General features: G+C 27.6%; 1 long non-coding RNA gene across 1 annotated transcript; it reads left to right on the top strand.

Annotated features, from left to right (window-relative positions):
* Window positions 1-1,952: 1,952 nt before the first annotated feature.
* Window positions 1,953-6,300, top strand: LOC135266943 (uncharacterized). The gene is made up of 2 exons (XR_010335164.1): window positions 1,953-2,346; window positions 2,825-6,300. It is a non-coding gene; the product is annotated as an uncharacterized LOC135266943 (long non-coding RNA).
* The last annotated feature ends 10,413 nt before the right edge of the window (window positions 6,301-16,713 follow it).

Here is a 16,713-nt window from a genome sequence, read left to right as displayed (position 1 = left end):
TTTAAAAAAAATGTGCTTTAACAGAAAATGTCTTGTGATTTAAAATACACTTAATTTATTGGGTCCAATACTTTATTAGAAAAAAAAGGAGGTGACTTAAAAGTCACTGAAGTTTTCAGACTCGTTTTTAAATGCTGCATTTTCGTTTTCGTCTCAAACATTGAAAACTGAATTACATTTTTGTTCAGTAACGGTTACAATTTTCACTTTGGTTTTTTGCTTATATCTCGAAAACAGTTACTCCTATAAATTTTTATCTATCCTTCAAAATTGAAGCTAATAAAATTTTTTACAAAATAGTTTTTTTGCATTTTTTTTGTAGGACCAACCATAAGCGAGTTATAGAGTTGGATATAAATAATCTTTAACAAAAATTTGATATAAAATAAAATGTTTGAAAAACCGAAATTAAACTAAATTAATGTTAAAATAATTATTAATATTATTATTATTAAAAACCGACTATAACTTTTGTATAGTAAATGTTTTTATACCAGTTTTAAAATGAGTTTTTAATTTTAGACAATTTCTTGCCTAAAAACAGATCACAGATGATCTCTTGCATAGAAATGAGAAAACGCTCAGATAACACAAAATAAGCTTCATTTTTCCTTAGAAAAACTAAGCTTTAATTTAGAAAAAAATTCATTATTATAAGTATTATTATTATTATTATTATTACTTTTATTACTATTATTATTATTATTATTATTAATATTATTATTATTATTATTATTATTATTATTATTATTATTATTATTATTATTATTATTATTATTATTATTATTATTATTATTATTATTGAAAACCGATTATAACTTTTGTATAGTAAATGTTTTTATTGTATTTTAAATCACAAGGCATTTTCTGTTAAAGCACTTTTTTTTTAAATATTAATTATTATCAAACTTATATCTCGCTTATGGTTAGTCCTACATGAAAAATGCAAATAACTATTTTGTAGGAAATTTTATCAGCTTGAATTTTATTAAAAAGATAAAAATTGATAGGAGTAACTGTTTTCGAGATATAAGCAAGAAACCAAAAAACTGTTACCTTAATAAAGCGCTTGCATATAAGCAGATTTAGTACTATTAGTATTATTATTATTAATGTTATTGTTATTAATATGACGACTAAAAACGATTTTGAAGACTTTGGTGACTTTTATGACTTTTCCTTTTTCCTCTACTAAAGTGTTAGACACAATTAAATTAGTTTAATTTCAGTTTTTCAAACATTTTATTTTAAAGCAAATTTTTGTTAAATATTATTTATATCCAACTCTATAACTCGCTTATGGTTGGTCCTACAAGAAAAATGCAAATAACTATTTTGTAGGAAATTTTATCAGCTTTAAATTTGAAAAAAAGACAAAAATTCATAGGAGTAACTGTTTTCGAGATATAAGCAAGAAACCAAAAAACTGTTACCTTAATAAAGCGCTTGCATATAAGCAGATTTAGTACTATTAGTATTATTATTATTAATGTTATTGTTATTAATATGACGACTAAAAACGATTTTGAAGACTTTGGTGATTTTTATGTCTTTTTCTTTTTTTTCTTCTAAAGTGTTAGACACAATTAATTTAGTTTAATTTCAGTATTTCAAACATTTTATTTTTAAGCAAGTTTTTGTTAAATATTATTTATATCCAACTTTATAACTCGCTTATGGTTGGTCCTACAAGAAAAATGCAAATAACTATTTTGTAGGAAATATTATCAGCTTTAATTTTGAAAGAAAGATAAAAATTGATAGGAGTAACTGTTTTCGAGATATAAGCAAAAAACCAAAGTAAAAACTGTTACCGTTTCAGAACAAAAATGTAATTCAGTTTTCAATGTTTGAGACGAAGACGAAAATGCAGCATTTAAAATCGACTCTGAAGACTTCAGTGACTTATATGTCACCCCCTTTTTTTCTAATAAAGTATTGGACCTAATCAAGGCTCCGCAATGTGTATTTGGAAGTGAAGTCCGCGAGACTTCACATTCTAATGTACATAAACATTGACGTTGCCATATCGGCTATGTTTACATGTTGGTATGTTACTGCATAGTGAGCTGAAGCGGTAAGAGTGTTCGTGGATTTCCGGATATGCGATGCACTAAGTAACAATCCGACAACGCTGCATTACCAATATTGCCAGTGAACATCCAGTGAAGGATAATGGCGGCCGTTTGTTTACAATAGTGAAGTAGGCGAATTTGAGCGTAATTTGTGGTGAAAGTGAGTTTATAGTGACTAAAAAATATATACTGATTGTAACAGAACAATGCCACGGCAGTGTTTCGTTTGTAAAATAGTTAGTAACACGAGTTTGAATTTATCATTCCACAGGTGAGTACTTGTAGGTCAGTGGTGTAGGTATTTGTTTTATAAAGGGCTATTCAATTTGACAAATTAGTCGTTCTATACAAAATTTGTCTAAAAGCTACAGTTTAACATGTATGGTCCGTTTCAAACCTTTAGCAACAAATATCAATTTTCAGAATTAATTTTCTCTTTGAAATGGTGGGTTTTCTTGTCTCAAAGAAAATGTTTTCCTACAACTCTTTTTGAACAACTGAATAATAAATCATGTAAATATTAAAACATATCTTTAAAACAAAGTTAACGGGTTTGCTTTTCTTACAAACATATATTAATGTATGCGTTTTTTGCAAAGTTTACGAGCTGCTGCATCTTAGTAAGAATAATTTTTTTTTTAGTTTTTTAATGATTAGTAATGCCACTAATATCCATTCTCAAAATTTTTAAACAAAAATATTTAGTTACTGTTACTGAAATAACAATGTACAAAAAAATTTATTTATAGGATACCAGTTGACCCAAGTATTAGAAGAATCTGGTTCTCGAGTGTTGGTTTACCTTTTAATGCTGAGGAAACTGCTCCTAAACACGCGTTAATTTGCGCAAATCATTTTCTAGAGACAGATTTTGAGTATCTGGGCGTCACTAAAAAGAAAGTATTGAAAAAGGGAGCAATTCCAATTGATACCACTGACAAAGATTTAAGTAGTTCTGATTCGACAAGCGTAGAAACGTCAGTAACATCTCCTAAATCACATAAAAGAAGTTACGATGAAGCTGGTCTTTCAACTCTCAAGTCATCTAGCAGCAGCACCCTGACCGCAAGTGAAGCTGAGGACGAACTCCGTAAAGAATCTAATCTCCTTCAACATAAGAATTCAAGTGAATCTTTGGGGGTACGGTCTCTTCCTTCCTCTGGAACATTAACAGCTTCTGAGACTAAACGATTAGTTAGTCAGGAGGTACATAAAGACTCTGATCTTTCTCAACAAAAGGATTCAAGTGAATCCTTGGGGGTACGGTCTCTTCCTTCCTCTTCAACTTTAACAGCTTCTGAGACTGAAAGATTACTTACTAAGCAAGTACGTGTCGTTACGACAAGTGAAACCAAAAAAAGAAGAAGATTTAGTGTGGGATTTCTGAGTAGCTCAGATTTTTCAACACCAAGAAAAGCAAAACGACATTTTCGAATAATGAAAAGTAAATTGCAATGTCAAAATAAAAAAGTTAAAGTGTTGCAACAGTCTGTGCGAAGATTACGGTTACGAGTAAATTCCTTAAAATCGCTTGTAGATGTTTTAAAGGAAAAACGCTTGATTACTGAAAACGCTGAATCTACTATTATGTCATCGTTGCCTTCAACTGCTGCGGATATTTTTAGACGAATGTTGAAAGGGCCTACAAAACAGAAATATACACCAGCGTTAAGATCCTTTGCTCTTACGCTTAGCTTTTATTCACCGAAAGCATACAACTTTGTTCGACAGACTTTTAATCGATCTTTACCGCATCTTAACACTATCTCAAAGTGGTATCAGTCAGTGGATGGATCCCCAGGGTGGACAAAAGAAGCGTTAAATGCTTTAAAAATAAAAACGAAAGATGTCGAATGTAAGAACAATAAAATAGTCTGTAACCTTGTGCTCGACGAAATGTCGATCAGAAAACAAATAGAATGGACTGGAAAAAAATTTACGGGATATGTTGATATTGGTACAAATATTAGTGCTGATACACTTCCAGAAGCAAAAGAAGTTCTGGTTTTTATGCTTGTAAACGTAAATGGGACATGGAAAATACCCATTGGATATTTTCTTCTAAATGGTTTATGTGCCAGTGAAAAAGCTTCGCTTGTCAAGTCATGTCTTCAGTTTGTACATGAAAGTGGCGTTACTGTATTATCAGTTACGTTTGATGGAGCCCCAGCGAATTTTCAGATGGTTCAAATTTTGGGAGCAGATTTTGCGGAATTCAATTCACTTAAAACGTCGTTTCAACATCCTATCACAGATGATTTAATTTTCATATTTCCAGATGCTTGTCATATGCTGAAGCTTGTAAGAAATTGTTTGGCAACATATTCATTAATTACTGATGGCGATGGTGGTAAAATTGAATGGAAATTTCTGGAAAAACTTGTTGAGTTACAGTGTGAAGAAGGTTTACATGCCGGGACAAAAATAAGAACTCGTCACATTAAATTCGCAAAAGAAAAAATGAAAGTGAGACTTGCTGCCCAAACCTTGAGCAAGAGTGTGTCTGATGCTTTATTATTTTTAAAAGAAAGCGGGAAAACTGATTTTATAGGTGCAGCTGCAACAGCGAAGTTTATTAAAATTTTTAATGATTTATTTGATATGTTTAACTCAAAAAATAGACTAGCTAAATATTTTTATAAAAAGCCGCTTTCACCTGTTACCAAAAACGAGTTTTTTAGGTATTTAATTGAGATTAAGGAATATATAAAGCAGTTAAAAATAAATAACAGAGCAATTTTAAATTCTGGTCGGAAGACAGGTTTTTTAGGCTTTATGATTTGTATAGAAAGTCTTATCCAGTATTATGAACACTATGTAGAAGAAAAAGGCTTTTTGAAATATATTTCAACCTACAAGCTGTCACAAGACCACTTGGAATTATTTTTTGGGGCTATCCGCAGTAAAGGAGGGTTTAACAATAATCCCACTGCTAGACAATTTGAGGCCGCATATAAACGATTAATTGTCCATCACGAAATTAAAAGTGGCGACACGGGCAACGTCATAAATTTAGATTCAACAACAATTTTAAACTGCAGTAGTAGAGGTGTTACCACAAATGCAAGTGGGGAAGAAAACATTGTTTCATTTGAAGAAGAGTTAAAATATATGGACGAATTTGATTTCCAATCCCAATCTTCGTCTTGGGATTTAACGGATTATGTTTTAGATGTGGTGTCGTATATCTCCGGATTTGTTGTAAAGTCTCTTAACAAATCTGTAACTTGTATGCAGTGTCTGCGGTTGTTGGAAGGTGATAGGACATTTTCTAAACTGCAGCAGCAGAAAGAGTACCGACATCTTTACAGGGCGTCGCAAATGGTAGTCAGCGTTTGCCAAAATGCGGAAAAATATTTCCGATATTTTCACAAAACAACTGGGATTTTTAACAAAAATATTGAAAATTTACCTCAAATCTTAATTGTTAATACTATGCGTAATCTACCGTCGTCGGTCATGGATGTCTTCGGAGATCATTTATATGATGACGATCCTTTGGATAACCACTTCCATAAATTAGTAAAATTAATATTAAAAGGTTATTTTAAATTACGTATTCATCACGAAGCTAGAAAAAGTGTTGATAAAATAGATAGAATAAGAACCAGTCTTAATAAGACAATTCTGTTTAAAAACCAGTAAACAATGCTTGTTTTTTATCTTATTTTCATTGATTTTCTATTAGAAGGTGCTTAAACCTGACTCAGTTAGTAGGGACAATTTTTTACAGGGTATTTTTTAACGGGCCACCGTGGATATCTCATAAATAAACAAAAAAATATACTTACGGATAAGCATCGACGTTTAACGATGGAACATTTAAATCAATTAGTTTTACTTTATTGTAATCGTGAAAATTTATTCTGTTGTTCCCTGTTCTAAATTATTATTATTCTATATTCTAAGTTATTTATTATTTTATTAACATTATTAGCGCATAAAAATCCCATTCTCCTGTCACTTAAACTTCACTGGTTCTTAAGATCATGGAAAACCTATTCTACGATCAAATGATAAATTTCCTAGATCCTCAGCTTATTATTCCGAGTCAACTGCACGGATTTGTGTCTTTTAAGTCAATTGTTTCTAACTTACTATCGATTTTGGGATTTTACAATTTTTTGTTTATTTGCTGGGATACTCGTAATTGCTCGTTTAAAATAACACTCTGTATGTATGGATTATACATGTCTTTTTTACAAGAATAAAATAATTACAGTTTTATGTTTGTTTTCTTTTAACTTCATAAAATTTTTCCCACTAAAATACTCTATGAAGTATGAACCCCTTTTGGCAATTAAATATGCTACGCCACTGCCTTTTGCACCTGCGATGGAGGAAAACATTGTCCCCTCTTGGTCCCGCATTCCCCTCTCCCGGCGTTAATCGGCTTCACAACACGCTACAGTGAAAGTGCTGCGATGCTGTCTCCTCTTTATCTTACCTCCATGGACCTAATAAATTAAGTGTATTTTAAATCACAAGACATTTTCTGTTAAAGCACTTCTTTTTTAAATATTAATTATTTTCAATCTTATATCTCGCTTATGGTTAGTCCTACATAAAAAATGCAAATAATTATTTTGTAGAGAATTTTATCAGCTTGAATTTTAGTAAAAAGATAAAAATTGATAGGAGTAACTGTTTTCGAGATATGAGCAAGAAACCAAAACACTGTTACCTTAATTAAGCGTTTGCATATAAGCAAATTTAGTACTACTAGTATTATTATTATTAATGTTATTGATATTAATATGAAGATTAAAGACAACTTTGAAACCTTTAGTGACTTTTATGTCTTCTTCTTTTTCCTCTACTAAAGTGTTAGACACAATTAAATTAGTTTAATTTCAGTTTTTCAAACATTTTATTTTAAAGCAAATTTTTGTTAAATATTATTTATATCCAACTCTATAACTCGGTTATGGTTGGTCCTACAAGAAAAATGCAAATAACTATTTTGTAGGAAATTTAATCAGATTTAATTTTGAAAAAAAGATAAAAATTGATAGGAGTAACTGTTTTCGAGATATAAGCAAAAAACCAATAAGAAAACTGTGACTGTTACTGAACAAAAATGTAATTCAGTTTTCAATGTTTGAGACGAAGACGAAACTGCAGCATTTAAAAACGACTCTGAAGACTTCAGTGACTTTTATGTCACTTTCTTTTTCTTCTAATAAAGTATTAGACTCAATAAATTAAGTGTATTTTAAATCACAAGACATTTTCTGTTAAAGCACTTTTTTTTTAAATATTAATTATTTTCAATCATATATCTCGCTTATGGTTAGTCTTACGTGAAAAATGCAAATAACTATTTTGTAAGAAATTTTATCAGCATTAATTCAAGTAGAGAGATAAAAATTGATAGGAGTAACTGTTTTCGAGATATAAGCAAGAAACCAAAAAACTGTTACCTTAATAAAGCGCTTGCATATAAGCAAATTTAGTACTATTAGTATTATTATTATTAATGTTATTGTTACTAATATGACGACTAAAAACGACTCTGAAGACTTTGGTAACTTTTATGTCTTCTCCTTTTTCCTATACTAAAGTGTTAGACTCAATTAATTTAGTTTAATTTCGGTTTTTCAAACATTTTATTTTAAAGCAAATTTTTGTTAAATATTATTTATATCCAACTCTATAACTCGCATATGGTTGGTCCTACAAGAAAAATGCAAATAACTATTTTGTAGGAAGCTTTATCAGCTTTAATTTTAAAAGAAAGATAAAAATTGATAGGAGTAACTGTTTTCGAGATATAAGCAAAAAACCAATAAGAAAACTGTAACAGTTACTGAACAAAAATGTAATTCAGTTTTCAATGTTTGAGACGAAGACGAAAATGCAGCATTTACAAACGACTCTAAAGATTTCAGTGACCTTTCTGTCACCTCTTTTTTCTTCTAATAAAGTATTGGACCCAATAAATTAAGTGTATTTTAAATCACAAGACATTTTCTGTTGAAGCACTTTTTTTTAAATTTTAATTATTTTCAAACTTATATCTCGCTTATGGTTAGTCCTACATTAAAAATGCAATTAACTATTTTGTAGGAAATTTTATCAGCTTTAATTTTAGTAAAAAGATACAATTGATAGGAGTAACTGTTTTCGAGATATAAGCAAGAAACCAAAAAATTGTTACCTGAATTAAGCGTTTGCATGTAAGCAAATTTAGTACTATTAGTATTATTATTATTAATGTTATTGTTATTAATATGACGATTAAAAACGATTCTGAAGACTTTGGTGACTTTTATGTCTTTTTATTTTTTCTCTACTAAAGTGTTAGACACAATTAATTTAGTTTAATTTTAGTATTTCAAACATTTAATTTTTAAGCAAGTTTTTATTAAATATTATTTATATCCAACTTTATAACTCGCTTATGGTTGGTCCTACAAGAAAAATGCAAATAACTATTTTGTAGGAAATTTTATCAGCTTTATTTTGAAAAAAAAAATAAAAACTAATAAGAGTAATTGTTTTCGAGATATAAACAAAAAACCAAAGTGAAAACTGTTACCGTTTCAGAACAAAAATGTAATTCAGTTTTCAATGTTTGAGACGAAGACGAAAATGCAGCATTTAAAATCGACTCTGAAGACTTCAGTGACTTATGTCACCCCGTTTTTCTTCTAATAAAGTATTGGACCTAATAAATTAAGTGTATTTTAAATCACAAGACATTTTCTGTTAAAGCACTTTTTTTTTAAATAATAATTATTTTCAAACTTATATCTCGCTTATGGTTAGTCCTACATGAAAAATGCAAATAACTATTATGTAGAAAATTTTATCAGCTTGAATTTTAGTAAAAAGATAAAAATTGATAGGAGTAACTGTTTTCGAGATATAAGCAAGAAACCAAAACACTGTTACCTTAATTAAGCGTTTGCATATAAGCAAATTTAGTACTATTAGTATTACTATTATTAATGTTATTGTTAATAATATGACGACTAAAGACGACTCTGAAACATTTAGTGACTTTTATGTCTTTTTCTTTTTCTTCTACTAAAGTGTTACGACACAACTAATTTAGTTAAATTCCGGTTTTTCAAGCATTTTATTTTAAAGCAAATTTTTGTTAAATATTATTTATATCCAACTCTATAACTCGTTTATGCTTAGTCCTACAAGAAAAATGTAAATAACTATTTTGTTGGAAATTTTATCAGCTTTAATTTTAGTAAAAAGATAAAAATTGATAGGAGTAACTGTTTTCTAGATATAAGCAAGAAACCAAAAAACTGTTAACTTAATTAAGCGTTTGCATATAAGCAAATTTAGTACTATTAGTATTATTATTATTAATGTTATTGTTATTAATATGACGACTAAAAACGATTCTGAAGACTTTGGTGACTTTTATGTCTTTTTCTTTTTTCTCTACTAAAGTGTTAGACACAATTAATTTAGTTTAATTTCAGTATTTCAAACATATTATTTTTAAGCAAGTTTTTGTTAAATATTATTTATATCCAACATTATAACTCGCTTATGGTTGGTCCTACAAGAGAAATGCTAAAAACTATTTTGTAGGAAATTTTATCAGCTTTAATTTTGAAGAAAAGATAAAAATTTATAGGAGTAACTGTTTTCGAGATATAAGCAAAAAACCAAAGTGAAAATTGTAACCGTTACTGAACAAAAATGTAATTCAGTTTTCAATGTTTGAGACGAAGACGAAAATGCAGCATCTAAAAACGACTCTGAAAACTTCAGTGACTTTTAAGTCACCTCCTTTTTTTTCTAATAAAGTATTGGACCCAATAAATTAAGTGTATTTTAAATCACAAGACATTTTCTGTTAAAGCACATTTTTTTTAAATATTGATTATTTTCAAACTTACATCTCGCTTATGGTTAGTCCTACACGAAAAATGCAAATAACTATTTTGTTGGAAATTTTATCAGCTTTAATTTTAGTAAAAAGATAAAAATTGATAGGAGTAACTGTTTTCTAGATATAAGCAAGAAACCAAAAAACTGTTAACTTAATTAAGCGTTTGCAAATAAGCAAATTTAGTACTATTAGTATTATTATTATTAATGTTATTGTTATTAATATGACGATTAAAGACGACTCTGAAATCTTTAGTGACTTTTATGTCTTCTTCTTTTTCCTCTACTAAAGTGTTAGACACAATTAATTTAGTTTAATTTCAGTATTTCAAACATTTTATTTTAAAGCAAATTTTTGTTAAATATTATTTAAATCCATCTCTATAACTCGCTTATGCTTGGTCCTACAAGAAAAATGCAAATAACTATTTTGTAGGAAATTTTATCAGTTTTAATTTTAGTAAAAAGATAAAAATTGATAGGAGTAACTGTTTTCGAGATATAAGCAAGAAACCAAAAAACTGTTACCTTAATAAAGCGCTTGCATATAAACAGATTTAGTACTATTAGTATTATTATTATTAATGTTATTGTTATTAATATGACGACTAAAAACGATTCTGAAGACTTTGGTGACTTTTATGTCTTTTTCTTTTTTCTCTACTAAAGTGTTAGACACAATTAATTTAGTTTAATTTCAGTATTTCAAACATATTATTTTTAAGCAAGTTTTTGTTAAATATTATTTATATCCAACTTTATAACTCGCTTATGGTTGGTCCTACAAGAGAAATGCAAATAACTATTTTGTAGGAAATGTTATCAGCTTTAATTTTGAAAGAAAGATAAAAATTGATAGGAGTAACTGTTTTCGAGATATAAGCAAAAAACCAAAGTAAAAACTGTTACCGTTTCAGAACAAAAATGTAATTCAATTTTCAATGTTTGAGACGAAGACGAAAATGCAGCATTTAAAATCGACTCTGAAGACCTCAGTGACTTACATGTCACCCCCTTTTTTTTCTAATAAAGTATTGGACCTAATAAATTAAGTGTATTTTAAATCACAAGACATTTTCTGTTAAAGCACTTCTTTTTTAAATATTAATTATTTTCAATCTTATATCTCGCTTATGGTTAGTCTTACATAAAAAATGCAAATAACTATTTTGTAGGAAATTTTATCAGCTTGAATTTTAGTAAAAAGATAAAAATTGATAGGAGTAACTGTTTTCGAGATATAAGCAAGAAACCAAAACACTGTTACCTTAATTAAGCGTTTGCATATAAGCAAATTTAGTACTATTGGTATTATTATTATTAATGTTATTGTTATTAACATGACGATTAAAGACAACTTTGAAACCTTTAGTGACTTTTATGTTTTCTTCTTTTTCCTCTACTAAAGTGTTAGACACAATTAAATTAGTTTAATTTCAGTTTTTCAAACATTTTATTTTAAAGCAAATTTTTGTTAAATATTATTTATATCCAACTCTATAACTCGCTTATGGTTGGTCCTACAAGAAAAATGCAAACAACTATTTTGTAGGAAATTTTATCAGCTTTAATTTTGAAAAAAAGATAAAAATTGTTAGGAGTAACTGTTTTCGAGATATAAGCAAAAAACCAATAAGAAAACTGTGACTGTTACTGAACAAAAATGTAATTCAGTTTTCAATGTTTGAGACGAAGACGAAACTGCAGCATTTAAAAACGACTCTGAAGACTTCAGTGACTTTTATGTCACTTTCTTTTTCTTCTAATAAAGTATTAGACCCAATAAATTAAGTGTATTTTAAATCACAAAACATTTTCTGTTAAAGCACTTTTTTTTAAATATTAATTATTTTCAATCATATATCTCGCTTATGGTTAGTCTTACATGAAAAATGCAAATAACTATTTTGTAGGAAATTTTATCAGCTTTAATTTTAGTAAAAAGATAAAAATTGATAGGAGTAACTGTTTTCGAGATATAAGCAAGAAACCAAAAAACTGTTACCTTAATAAAGCGCTTGCATATAAGCAAATTTAGTACTATTAGTATTATTATTATTAATGTTATTGTTATTAATATGACGACTAAAAACGACTCTGAAGACTTTGGTGACTTTTATGTCTTCTCCTTTTTCCTATACTAAAGTGTTAGACTCAATTGATTTAGTTTAATTTCGGTTTATCAAACATTTTATTTTAAAGCAAATTTTTGTTAAATATTATTTATATCCAACTCTATAACTCGCTTATGGTTGGTCCTACAAGAAAAATGCAAATAACTATTTTGTAGGAAATTTTATCAGCTTTAATTTTGAAAAAAAGATAAAATTTGATAGGAGTAACTGTTTTCGAGATATAAGCAAAAAACCAATAAGAAAACTGTGACTGTTACTGAACAAAAATATAATTCAGTTTTCAATGTTTGAGACGAAGACGAAACTGCAGCATTTAAAAACGACTCTGAAGATTTCAGTGACTTTTATGTCACTTTCTTTTTTTTCTAATAAAGTATTAGACCCAATAAATTAAGTGTATTTTAAATCACAAGACATTTTCTGTTAAAGCACTTTTTTTTTAAATATTAATTATTTTCAATCATATATCTCGCTTATGGTTAGTCTTACATGAAAAATGCAAATAACTATTTTGTAGGAAATTTTATCAGCTTTAATTTTAGTAAAAAGATAAAAATTGATAGGAGTAACTGTTTTCGAGATATAAGCAAGAAACCAAAAAACTGTTACCTTAATAAAGCGCTTGCATATAAGCAAATTTAGTACTATTAGTATTATTATTATTAATGTTATTGTTATTAATATGACGACTAAAAACGACTCTGAAGACTTTGGTGACTTTTATGTCTTTTCCTTTTTCCTATACTAAAGTGTTAGACATAATTAATTTAGTTTAATTTCGGTTTTTCAAACATTTTATTTTAAAGCAAATTTTTGTTAAATATTATTTATATCCAACTCTATAACTCGCTTATGGTTGGTCCTACAAAAAAATGCAAATAACTATTTTGTAGGAAATTTTATCAGCTTTAATTTTGAAAAAAAGATAAAAATTGAAAGGAGTAACTGTTTTCGAGATATAAGCAAGAAACCAAAAAACTGTTACCTTAATTAAGCGTTTGCATATAAGCAAATTTAGTACTATTAGTATTATTATTATTAATGTTATTGTTATTAATATGACGACTAAAGACGACTCTGAAACATTTAGTGACTTTTATGTCTTCTCCTTTTTCCTCTACTAAAGTGTTAGACACAATTAATTTAGTTTAATTCCGGTTTTTCAAGCATTTTATTTTAAAGCAAATTTTTGTTAAATATTATATATATCCAACTCTATAACTCGTTTATGCTTGGTCCTACAAGAAAAATGTAAATAACTATTTTGTTGGAAATTTTATCAGCTTTAATTATGAAAGAAAGATAAAAATTGATAAGAGTAATTGTTTTCGAGATATAAGCAAAAAACCAAAGTGAAAACTGTTACAGTTACTGAACAAAAATGTAATTCAGTTTTCATTGTTTGAGACGAAGACGAAAATGCAGCATTTAAAAACGACTCTTAAAACTTTAGTGACTTTTATGTCACCTCCCTTTTCTTCTAATAAAGTATTGGACCCAATAAATTAAGTGTATTATAAATCACAAGACATTTTCTGTCAAACACTTTTTTTTTAAATATTAATTATTTTCAAACTTATATCTCGCTTATGGTTAGTCCTACATAAAAAATGCAAATAACTATTTTGTAGGAAATTGTATCAGCTTTAATTTTAGTAAAAAGATAAAAATTGATAGGAGTAACTGTTTTCGAGATATAAGCAAGAAACCAAAAAACTGTTACCTTAATAAAGCGCTTGCATATAAGCAAATTTAGTACTATTAGTATTATTATTATTAATGTTATTGTTATTAATATGACGACTAAAAACGACTCTCAAGACTTTGGTGACTTTTATGTCTTCTCCTTTTTCCTATACTAAAGTGTTAGACTCAATTAATTTAGTTTAATTTCGGTTTTTCAAACATTTTATTTTAAAGCAAATTTTTGTTGAAGATTATTTATATTCAACTCTATAACTCGCTTATGGTTAGTCTTACAAAAGAAATGCAAATAACTATTTTGTAGGAAATTTTATCAGCTTTAATTTTAGTAAAAAGATAAAAATTGATAGGAGTAACTGTTTTCGAGATATAAGCTAGAAACCAAAACACTGTTACCTTAATTAAGCGTTTGCATATAAGCAAATTTAGTACTATTAGTATTATTATCATTAATGTTATTGTTATTAATATGACGACTAAAGACGACTCTGAAACCTTTAGTAACTTTTATGTTTTTTCTTTTTCCTCTACTAAAGTGTTAGACCCAATTAAATTAGTTTAATTTCAGTTTTTCAAACATTTTATTTTAAAGCAAATTTTTGTTAAATATTATTTATATCCAACTCTATAACTCGCTTATGGTTGGTCCTACATGAAAAATGCAAATAACGATTTTGTAGGAAATTTTATCAGCTTTAATTTTGAAATAAAGATAAAAATTGATAGGAGTAACAGTTTTCGAGATATAAGCAAAAAACCAATAAGAAAACTGTAACTGTTACTGAACAAAAATGTAATTCAGTTTTCAATGTTTGAGACGAAGACGAAAATGCAGCATTTAAAATCGACTCTGAAGACTTCAGTGACTTTTATGTCACCTCCTTTTTCTTCTAATAAACTATTGGACCCAATAAATTAAGTGTATTTTAAATCCCAAGACATTTTCTGTTAAAACACTTTTTTTTTAAATATTAATTATTTTCAAACTTATATCTCGCTTATGGTTAGTCCTACATGAAAAATGCAAATTACTATTTTGTAGGAAATTTTATCAGCTTTAATTTTAGTAAAAAGATAAAAATTGAAAGGAGTAACTGTTTTCGAGATATAAGCAAGAAACCAAAAAACTGTTACCTTAATTAAGCGCTTGCATATAAGCAAATTTAGTACTAAAAACAACTCTGAAGGCTTTGGTGACTTTATGTCTTCTCCTTTTTCCTCTACTAAAGTGTTAGACCCAATTAATTTAGTTTAATATCGGTTTTTCAAACATTTTATTTTAAAGCAAATTTTTGTTAAAGATTATTTATATCCAACTCTATAACTCGCTTATGGTTGGTCCTACAAGAAAAATGCAAATAAAGATTTTGTTGGAAATTTTATCAGCTTTAATTTTGAAAGAAAGATAAAAATTAATAGGAGTAACAGTTTTCGAGATATAAGCAAAAAACCAATAAGAAAACTGTAACTGTTACTGAACAAAAATGTAATTCAGTTTTCAATGTTTGAGACGAAGACGAAAATGCAGCATTTAAAATCGACTTTGGAGACTTCAGTGACTTTTATGTCACCTCCTTTTTCTTCTAATAAAGTATTGGACCCAATAAATTAAGTGTATTTTAAATCACAAGACATTTTCTGTTAAAGCACTTTTTTTTAAATATTAGTTATTTTCAAACTTATATCTCGCTTATGGTTAGTCCTACATGAAAAATGCAAATTACTATTTTGTAGGAAATTTTATCAGCTTTAATTTTAGTAAAAAGATAAAAATTGATAGTAGTAACTGTTTTCGAGATATAAGCAAGAAACCAAAAAACTGTTAACTTAATTAAGCGTTTGCATATAAGCAAATTTAGTACTATTAGTATTATTATTATTAATGTTATTGTTATTAATATGACGATTAAAGACGACTCTGAAACCTTTAGTGACTTTTATGTCTTCTTCTTTTTCCTCTACTAAAGTGTTAGACACAATAAATTTAGTTTAATTTCAGTATTTCAAACATTTTATTTTAAAGCAAATTTTTGTTAAATAATATTTATATCCATCTCTATAACTCGCTTATGCTTGGTCCTACAAGAAAAATGCAAATAACTATTTTGTTGGAAATTTAATCAGCTTTAATTTTGAAAAAAAGATAAAATTTGATAGGAGTAACTGTTTTCGAGATATAAGCAAAAAACCAATAAGAAAACTGTAACTGTTACTGAACAAAAATGTAATTCAGTTTTCAATGTTTGAGACGAAGACAAAAATGCAGCATTTAAAAACGACTCTAAAGACTTCAGTGACTTTTATGTCACCTCCTTTTTCTTCTAATAAAGTATTAAACCCAATAAATTAAGTGTATTTTAAATCACTAGACATTTTCTGTTAAAACACTTTTTTTTAATTATTAATTATTTTCAAACTTATATCTCGCTTATGGTTAGTTCTACATGAAAAATGCAAATAACTATTTTGTAGGAAATTTTATCATCTTTAATTTTGGTGAAAAAGTAAAAATTGATAGGAGTAACTGTTTTCGAGATATAAGCAAAAAACAAAAAAACTGTTACCTTAATTAAGCGCTTGCATATAAGCAAATTTAGTACTACTAGTATTGTTATTATAAATGTTATTGTTATTAATATGACGACTAAAGACAACTCTAAGACTCTAGTGACTTTTATGTCTCCTCCTTTTTCCTCTACTACAGTGTTAGACACAATTAACTTAGTTTAATTTCAGTTTTTCAAACATTTTATTTTAAAGCAAATATTTGTTAAATATTAAAAACTATAAAGTGGCTTAGATTGCCTAAAAACACAGATCACACATGATCTTTTGCATAGAAATGAGAAAACGCTCATGTAACACACAAAATAAGCTCCATTTTTCCTTATTAAAAGTATTATTATTATTATTACTTATGTTACTATTACTATTAT

Source organism: Tribolium castaneum, chromosome 8, assembly GCF_031307605.1.
Source record: "Tribolium castaneum strain GA2 chromosome 8, icTriCast1.1, whole genome shotgun sequence".
NCBI lineage: Eukaryota > Metazoa > Arthropoda > Insecta > Coleoptera > Tenebrionidae > Tribolium > Tribolium castaneum.
This window is presented reverse-complemented; position numbering and strand designations above follow the sequence as displayed.